This window comes from Myotis davidii, unplaced genomic scaffold (assembly GCF_000327345.1).
Source record: "Myotis davidii unplaced genomic scaffold, ASM32734v1 scaffold1586, whole genome shotgun sequence".
In the NCBI taxonomy this organism is placed as follows: Eukaryota; Metazoa; Chordata; class Mammalia; order Chiroptera; family Vespertilionidae; genus Myotis; species Myotis davidii.
The window spans coordinates 40,978-51,396 of NW_006296798.1; the positions used below are offsets into that span (position 1 = coordinate 40,978).

Consider the following 10,419-nt stretch of genomic DNA (forward strand, 5'->3'; position numbering starts at 1 on the left):
TCTGGCGTAAGCGCCACTTCTTTTCTTCCCAATACACCCTTTGCTTATTTTTATGGTGGAATTTACCTCACAGACTCCAAATTATTCATGTACTGCCTATGCCGGGATGGCATCAGATAGAGACACGTTAGGGCTCCATTTGGTTCATTTGCACTATAAAGCTCTGGATTACTCTGTGCCCAGCAATCTTAGGACACATGGATAGAAACTAAAGCAGCGTCCTGGGGGATCTAAACCTGCCCACACAGTGTCCATTCCAAACAGGTTAGTCATACCCTTGACGCTTTCTCCTGACACAGTGAGTTGTTGCATTACAGCCCACCATCCACCATCCGGATACAGAGTGACTGCTTTTCAGCAATCACATTTCTCCTAAACAGGCTCTAGGTGGAGATATTCATCTACTGTTCTTTTGTTTTCTCAACAGCTGAGATGAACAATAGACTCAACAACAGAAAAAGTAAATTAAAAGTATTCCTCATGTGTAAGTCCCTCAACGACTCAGGAATGATTGAGTGTTAAGTAAGGCAGATAAGATATGGGAAATACTTTTGAATTGCTAATCTGGATAATTGATTAAAGTGGGAGACGGTGGGGTGTTACCTCTTTCCATATATGCACATTTTCTAAATAAGGTGCAAATCAGCCGCCTTTTTATATGGGATAAACTTAATCAGAAATACAAAGGAGTCCAAACATTCCCATTTCTTTTGGAAAATCTGCATTTCGTAAACAACAAGGAGGAGTAGCAAAGCCAAGTGGCCATAGGGAAAAAAAGCAACATTAGCAAATGTTCTTGTGTAGATATTAACATGTAGGTAAGGCTTAGAAATTATTATTATTATTATTGAATAAATGTGTGGGTCACTTTCCCAGTAAATGGGCTATTCTGCACCCTGAGTACCTAGGTTTAGAAAAGGAAAATTAATTCGGATCCCAGAGAGAGACATGGTCTGATGGAAGAATTAACCAACTCCTGACACTGGGCCAGCATTAAGGTCTCTGAGCTTCTGTTTTCCGCGCTGTCCGAAGAGGCCAGTTCTCCCTGCTGTACCCGTTCTACAGACTGGGATTGTGACGGAGCGGAGACGCTGGACTGAGACCCTGTCCGCGCCCCCTGGCCGCGGCCCTGCAGGGGCACCCGCGCCCCCAGCGGCTCTTCAACCTGTCCACCCCGGTCCTGCTGTGGGGCGGCCTCCTCACCCCGCAGCTCTGGGACGCCCTGATCCAGCTCCAGGGACCCTACAGCTGGCGCGGCCTCCCCCGGGAGGCCATCGCCTCCACGCTGCGCCTAAGCATGGTGAGGAGGTAGAAGGCAACCGCGGTGCCTTCGCTGCGCGGTGGTGGCCAACGGAGGCATCCTGAAGGGCTCCCGCCAGGGCCGGCGCATCGACGCCCACGACTATGTCTTCCGGCTCAATGGTGCGGTGATCACAGGCTTCGAGAAGGACGTGGGCACCAAGACCTCCTTCTACGGCTTCACGGTGAACACCATGAAGAACTCCCTCTACAACTACGGGCACCTGGGCTTCGGCTCCGTGCCGCGGGGGCCGGGCTTGCGCTACATCTTCATCCCTTCCAGCATCCGCGACTACCTGATGCTGCGCTCCGCCCTGTTGGGTGTGCCTGTCCCTGAGGGTCAGGACAAAGGGGACAGGCCTGAGGCCTATTTTGGACCACAAGCCCCTGCAGGTAAATTTAAGTTACTGCATCCCAACTTCATCCACTACCTGAAGGAGAGGTTTTTGAATTCCAGCCACATTCACATAGATGCCAAAAGCATATACATGCCTAGCACTGGGGCCCTCATGCTGCTGACAGCCCTGCATACCTGTGATCAGGTCAGTGCCTATGGATTTATCACAAAAAACTACCAGGACTTTTCTGACCACTATTTTGACCGAGAAAAGATGCCACTGAAATTTTATCTGAACCATGATCTGTATCTTGAGGCGATGCTGTGGGAAGACCTGCACAAGGCTGGCATCATTCAGCTGTACCAGCGCTGACCCCGACGTCTCCCAGCCCTTTGCGTCTCTTATAAAGGCTTGGCTCTCATCCTCTCAGTGGCTGAAACCGTTTTCTTTTTTAACCTATGAGAGGAGCTCCATCTTTCTCCCCTTCTTTCCAAAGTGGGGTGTGGAAGGTGGGAAGGTGGGTTCATGACTCTCACCAAATGTGAGACAACGGGATCTTGCCTTTGGCTCTTCCAACAGAACTCCCCTCTGGATCTTACATTCCAACCTCAGCCAAGGAAAAATAGACACCTCTGCTGGATCCGTTTTAAAATGAAAAATAACATTCCCAAGTAAATAAGCTGTACCTTAGCTCACAGAGGCAGGCATACCTGTGGCTAGCATCATTTTAAAAAAAATAATTATTGTTGAAAATTTTACATACGTTCCTTTCCCCCTCATTGACCCCACCCCAGGCCTTCAGCACCCTATTGTCCGTGTCCATGGGCTATGCATATATGCATACAAGGGCTTTTGGTTGGTTACCTCCCATCCACCCACCCTCCCCCACCTTCCCTCTGAGATTCCGCACTCTGTTCGATGCTTCCATGTCTCAGTGTTTAGCATCTGGAAGCCAGCATTTGGTTTCGTGATACTTTTGGAATGCCAATTCAGCCATTCCAGACCTATCACTGAACCTAGATGAAGCAGCAGTAGAGGCAAAGGCACAGTGCCTACCCCAAATGGTCCCACTGGCTATGTCAGGATTTCACAGAACACCCTAAGTCTTCAGCAACTCAAGAATAAGTCTTAAGAACCTGTCTGTAAGATGTTAATTCTCTGAGGACATGATCAATTTGCTTCTGCCCTATGGGGAGTGGAGACTTTTTGTCTGATAAAGTGGGAGCACAAAAAAAGAAGCAGAAAAGACACTGCAATTTGAGTTTAAATAATTATATAAATGACAAAAAAGTCATTTGTGGGTTTTTTTTTCCATTAAAGATGTAGAGACAGCATATAAAATGTAGGGTGAAGGGTGAAGATCACTTAGAAATCAAGAATCTGGTGAGGTAGACGGAGGGTTGAGAGAGGAGAGGGATGTTGGGAGGCTGGGTGAAAAAGTGAAGGGGTTAAGAAGCACAAATTGGTAGTTACAGAATAGTCACAGGGATGAAAGTACAGCATAGAGAATATAATCAACAATATTGTAATAACTCTCTATGGGGCCAAGTGGGTACTTGAAATATTAGGGGGACCACTCTGAAAAGTACTATGCTATACATCTGAAAATAATACAGAATAATATTGAATGTAAACTGTAACTGAAAAAAAACAACAACACCCAAAACAAACAAAAGAATCAGGAGAGATTTCTGGGTATTTGATGGGAGTGTCAATAATACTGAAGACTGCCTACCATTGGAGTAAATACCATTATAAATTTATTACCATCTTGTGACAAAAACCAAGGGGTTAGGAACCCTCAATCAAGTCATGATTCCAATCAATTTGAACTGAGATAGTCAATAATCAGTTTAATGGGTTTAGATGGATTAGAGCTGTAACTTCGGGGCTTTTATTGAGACTTGGTTGCTTCCCAGACTGGTTTAAGGAAGTCTCATCTAACATATTATCACCATACAGCCTATTTAACCAAGCCTTGTGACAATGTCTTGATAACTGTAGCTATGGGCAGTCTATTCCACTACACCAGGTCTTTAGCTGACAAGAGACTTTCCAAGGGAGCCTTTGCCTGGAAAATTCACCAAGGACCAGCATCTGGCCTTCAGGTCTATGGTTTTGGAAGACAGAGTTTATCAACACTAGGAATGAATGAACTCAACAACTAGAACCAAGAGAGTAAGGTTTACTTAACTATAATAAATTGTCGATGTTTCTGACTATCTCTCTCCCTTCCTCTCTGTAAAAAATCAATAAAATATATTTTTTTAAAAAAACTATAATAAATTTACAGAAAAACCTGATAAACAAGCAAAATAAGTTGTGAGAGTTGTGAGAGACATTGCAATAACCTTTGAATGTTAAGAGAGTACTCAGGACAGGTCTGACCTAGTAGTAGAAGCTCAATTCTTGGAAATAAGGAAGTTGTAGATCTAACCCCTTGATCTGTTTTCCCGATCTTGAAAAGCCAGCTGATTTTGAGTGAGGTTGTTTTCCTGAGCAGGATGCAAGGGTGATTTCTTTCCCAGGCTCTTGTCCATACGGATTCCCAGAATGAAGCCATGGACAAAAGATGGTAGATGAAATGGTGGAAATTTATTGGAAGGAAATACAGACTCCCATGTAGGGAAGGGCCCTGTTCCCAGGGGGTAACCCACCAAGCTCTTTTTGCTAAAGTATATAAGGGCTGCAGTTCCTTGTCTCGTGATGCTCCCTTCTTACTGGTCACTATAGAAGCTTCAAAGCCCCAAACCACATGGTGCCCTCCTCTTTCCCCCTTCAGTGGTAGAATTCTCTATCCTCTGTGAAAATCTGTTTTCCTCTTCTCTTCCATACCCTGTGGCTTTTCCTATCTTCTGTAAATGGATGTCATCCTCTCCTCTTATCTTGCGGCACCCCTTTCTTCCCCCCCACCCCACCCCCGCCTCTATGAATGTATGCCTTCTGGCAGTTCCAAGCCCTCATCTATGCATTCCTTCCTCATGGACCCTCTTTATTCCTAAAACTCCCTAAACCTGCCTATTTTATCCCTAAAACTCCTTTCACTTTTTCTGTCCCTTGGTTACAAAGGTAGGTGGGTGAATCCCTGAAGGCGAAGCTGTCTGTGAATATAAAGTGCTAATGTAATTAGCCAAGGAGATTGGTTTGTTCAAAGAAGTTCATACTTCTAGTGGGTGAGACTCTTCTTATGCCTTTCAAATTTCTCATTTTTTAAAAAATATATTTTATTGATTTTTTTTAACCGAGAGGAGGGGTGAGGGATAGAGAGAAACATCGATGAGAGAGAAACATCAATCAGCTGCCTCCTCCACACTCCCTCTGGGGAGTGCCCGCAACCAAGGTACATGCCCTTGACCGGAATCGAACCTGGGACCCTTTAGTCCACAGGCTGACGCTCTATTCACTGAGCCAAACCGGTTAGGACTCAAGTTTCTCCTTTTTTTATATGAGAAAACAAATAATCAAAATCTCACAGAGTGGTTCCTTATTCTCCACTGTATGCGCTTCAGTTATTCTCTTTGCTATTCAGAGCTCTCCTCGGCATAGAGCGGTCTGGCCTTAAAACCTGTACTGCTCACTCCAGGCAACCTTGTCTTCACATAAATGTACTGTGTTCATTTACTTCCCTTTGCATATATATTTTTTCTACTGTGCCTCATGCGATCACCTCTGTTCCCTCTGCTTAGCCAAGTCATATCCATCCTTAGGAGCCACTTAACTCATTCAAAGCAACCTTCCTTGATCACTGCAGTCATTATTGGGCCACTTTTATTTTGAATCCTTGAAGCACTTATAGCTCAGTACACATAAATTGCTTTTAAACACATTATCATGTATTAGTAATAATATTGCAAGCGCATTAGCACTTTCTCTCAAACCAGAATGAGAGCTGGACTGTATCTTGACTCATGCCACTTTTGTACTTGTCAAAGTGCTTAGCACTATTCTTCAACATTATGTGACACATTTTTCAGTCTCAGGCTATTAATGCCTAAGACTGGATCACTCTAATACTTTTTCACTACAGACATAGTTAGTTGCTAACACTAAATAACGTGGATAGGTGAGGTCATAACTTGAAAGCTGACAGAGGGAAAGAAAAAAAAAGGGTCAACAAGTGGATGGAGATCAGAGGGACAAGAAAGGGCTGGGAACTGGGAGGTTTATGTGTCAAACAGCTTTTTTTTTTTTTTAAATAAGTTTTTAATTTTGTTTCAGAGAGCTGGACAAGGCATCTACATTCTAACACATCTATTTCTTAAAAATATTTTTGTTGATTTCCAAGAGGAAAGGAGAGGTAAAGAGAAACATCAATGATGAGAATCATTTATTAGCTGCCTCCTGCACGCACCTACTGGGCATTGAGCCCACAACTTGGGCATGTGTCCTGACCTGGAATTGGACTGTGACCTCCTGGTTCATAACTTCACATTCAACCACTGAGCCACAATGGCTGTGCACATCTTAATACTCATTAACCAAATGAAGGATTACTTACTTATAAATAAAAAGGTAAGAGAAAAAGGGCATGATTGTTTAACAGGGAATTGGAATCTCCAAATAAGTTATCTTACAAAAAATCAAACTTATATTTTGAAACACTTTTGTGTTGGGAAGAATGAAGAAAACAAGTTTACACTGAAAAGAAAAATCTGTAGGCTTGAATAGCAAGTTGAAAACATCATTTTTATACCTTAAATAATTCCTTCAAATATTTTACACAGATTTACATTTAAAAAAAATAAGTCAAATATTTGCACTATGTTTGCTTGTTCAACTAAAATGCCATTTATCAAATTGACATTAAACTGGACTGCAAATGCTATCCTGCAATTGGCATAAACACGTCACTGAGGCTGGATATACACAGGTGCATGTTACATACATGTGAAATTGCTCACACCACTATGTATACTACTTCCACAAGTAGTTTTACCTATAAAATTCTTTAGATAATATGATTATTGTAGACACTTGCTCAGGCATTTTAAAAAATGCAAAAATTATAATGCTGTTGGGATTTAAAGACTATTGAACATAAGATAAAAGTCAACACTGTTTACAAAATACCTGAATATGAAGAACATATTTAACATACCCCTGTGAACAGCACATGGTGAATGCATATTATAGAGTTCTGGATTCTATAGTTCTGTTTCTGTTGTTTTATTCTAAATTTTACATGGTTTTAGATCCTTAAAAGATAGACTTAACCCAATATTATTACATTAACTCTTTGTTCTAATCACCAACTTTAAAATAAGTACAGTGGAAGGGTATAGACCTTAATATACTTGTAGTTTTAAGGCCAATCTAATTTTTATTGTTACGCAATATTTTAATTAACAGATGGCACTAATAAAAATGAGTGCATTATGGTTTTGTCCATGACATTTAAGTATTTTATTACTAAAATATTCCAAAATAAACCCAGTAAATATTTACTATTTTCAATAGCCTGAGAGGTGAATCCAACTATTTTTATCAATCACAACTAAACTGGGATGAGAACAGCTGTGCTAAAACCCAGTCATCAAGATGTCTAAAGCACTCATACTTTTCATCCAAGATAGAAGAATGAGCATCCAAAGTAAAGAGAACCCCATTATTTTTTTAATTAATTAATTTATTTTTTTATTTATTGCTTAAAATATTACAAAAGGTATTACATATGTGTGAGAACCCCAACTGCCCTCCCCTGCCAGCCTGATCACCCCCAGCTAACCTCCCCTGCTAGCCTGACGACCTCCTCTGCTGGCCTGTTCGCCCCCAACTGTCCTCCCCTGCCAACCATCTTGCAGCAGCCATCTTGTGGCAGCCATCTTGTGATGACATCACACATGATGCCACCTACGCTTTTATTATATAGGATGAGCCAGGAAGAGAAAGGCTCTGGAGCAGAAGTAACCTAGCAGATTCTACAATCCAGGAAGACATGATGAGGAGTCCACTAAGACAGAAAGGAGCAGGCAGGTCTAGAATCCCAGATGGACAGGAATCAGAAACCAGGAGATCAGATTCTGTGAGAGCAGTGGCATGAAAAGCATGGAAAATGCCTAGTCCCAGAGTAGATGTGGCTTACCATCTCTCCAAATTTAGCACTCCAATTTATTTCTACAGAAAGACATTAATATTTAGGGTTGAAACTGGGAGACAACTGGAGAGAAGAGACACCAGAGGACTGTACACAGAGGCACAGAATGGATATGATGGTCCACAGAAGGATTAAGCTGTCTACACAAATACAAACGGTGTCATTCAGTTGCCCACAGTTACTGTGATCCTTTGTTCTTTAAGGATCACAGACTTGAAGAACAGCTAAATGAACTTGCTACTTTTTATTGAATGTCTACTGTGTACCAGGCACTGTTCTAAATGCTTTACTCGTATCAACTCATTTAATTCTTGTGGTGACTGTGTGAGATCCCTATTAACAATCCCAATGAAGTAACTTGCCCTAGATCACTCAGATGTTAGGGGATAGAGCCAAGATCCAAATCCAGATAGTTTGGATTACAAAGTCTGAACTCTATATTTTTAAAAAATATATTTTTTAATTGACTTTTAGAGATGAATAGAGAGGGAGAGAGAGAGAAACATTGATGTGAGAGTAGAACATCAATGATTGGCTGCCTCCTGCATGACCAATTCTGGGGATCAGGCCACAACCTGGGCATCTGACCTGACTGGAATTGAAGCAGCAAGCCCTTGGTACATGGGACAATGTCCAACACACTGAGCCTTACTGGCCAGGGCCCAAAGGCTGAAGCCTTAACCATCACAGCATAAGATCTCTGTAAATAAACACCCAGGTGTCAAAATGTAAAAGAGCCAGAACAGCAGGTTGAATCATTTCATGCTTATTGTTAATTGCATCGTGCCTCAGGATCTTATATGTGCAAAGGTACACCAGATAACAAGTTTACATTCTCTGAGTTCACAAGCTAATGAACATTAAAATAAAGGAGAGTGTAATCAACACTGTATGACAAGTGTAGTCTGGTTGCTAAAAAAGCACAGAAGAAAGTATGAGCAGTTCAAGGGCAGAGGATCAGGAAATATTGCATGGTAAGTCAGAGTTTGACTGGAGCCAAGCATAGTATTTGGAAATCCAAGAGGAAGAAAGAGGGGAGGACTTTCCAGGAAAGGGAATAAGAGAGGGAGAGTCTCAAGGATGCACTGTGTACAGGGAAGTACATGACTTTGGACAAGAACTTGGGTGAGAGCAGAAAATAGAGTTGGGAGGTTAAGGCCAGAAGTCTGAGACCTTATATGCCAGATGAGAGTGTGCATGCAGATTGAAAGGTGACACATGTCAGTGATTTCAAGCACACTTCAGGAGGATGGACTGGTAGCAGAGTGTGATATAAACTGGAGCTAGGAGCAGCCAAACAAAAGGTTCATATAGTCTCTTAGGAAGCTTATCAGGCAGTATACAAGAGAGGGATGAATTTGAGAGCCATTTTGAAAGCAGAGACAAAAGCCCTAGTGAGTTCAATATGAGAGGTGAGGAAGAGTGCGTTGTTGGAGCCAGTGGGAGTCAGAGTGCCCTGGCCCTCACCCATGGGTAAGTATCTTTTTTTCTTTACCTGGTTTCTTAGCACACTTCACCCAACCAGAATGAAATGCAAGGTCTCCACACTCACTACCCTGCTTCTGTGACCCTCAACAGGGATAATAAAGTTGTACTTGACTGAGATGGCGACTAGTCAAATCCTGCTTGGTGCATATGACATTGATACTGACAAGTGCCTACACCACTTTTGGAACCTTTGTTAGGTTCCATTTAGAAATTGCATCAATTCTTATAGCCACTGGTCTTAGTAGAGTCAGGTTGCTAAAAGAGCACAGAAGAAAGTATGAGCAGTTCAAGGGCACAGGATCAGGAAATATTGCATGGTAAGTCAGAGTTTGACTGGAGCCAAGCATAGTATTTGGAAATCCAAGAGGAAGAAAGAGGGGAGGACTTTCCAGGAAAGGGAATAAGAGAGGAGAGTCTCAAGGATGCACTGTGTACAGGAAAGTACATGACTTTGGACAAGAACTTGGGTGAGAGCAGAAAATAGAGTTGGGAGGTTAGAGAGCCATCGCTGAAACAGGGAACAGTACGTTGAGTTGATTGCTCACTCAGACCTTTATTTTGTTTTGGGACCTTAGGACAGGGGCAAACGATGAAGTGTCATCTGGAGAAAGGTTCTGAGAGCAGATATGCTATACTGAGTAGCAACACTGGTTGTGGGCATTGCAGGGGGAATGATGGAAATGTACCACATACAAGTCATTTGAACTCAGGTCCAGTTTTTGTGGGGTGCTGGAGTTGAAATAGGTGAGAGTCTGTAGTGCCAAGCCCCCTTGAATATCTCTGGGGACTTTAGAGATCTGACTTATGTCTATGATAAACTTTTAATGAAAATGTCTATAGCCCTTAAAAGGGTATGGAGGTGATCATGTTAATGAATGGCTGTAGGAGATGAGCAGACATGTTGGGTCTAGTTTGGGCAAATAATTTTACCTCCTTCTTTCAGAGGAAAGAGTAGGACCTGGTTCTATGCCTGGGGATCCCCATTTACTAAGATTTAATACTTTTTCATTAGTGCTGTCCTGAAAGGGCCAACTGCCCTTAAATTCCTCTTCATGTTATTTTCTTTCTGTCGTGTTTCCCTCCACGTCCTGCGTGGTTCAGGGTTTGGGTCTGGAAGAGGAGCCGCACAACAAATGAAAAAGAAAAGACACAAGATAATTTGGGAATATTGTGGGGCCAGGCGGCAAGTCCAACTCAAGA

General features: G+C 42.3%; 1 pseudogene; it reads left to right on the forward strand.

Annotated features, from left to right (window-relative positions):
* Positions 1-1,083: 1,083 nt before the first annotated feature.
* Positions 1,084-2,051, forward strand: LOC102752595 (annotated as a pseudogene).
* The last annotated feature ends 8,368 nt before the right edge of the window (positions 2,052-10,419 follow it).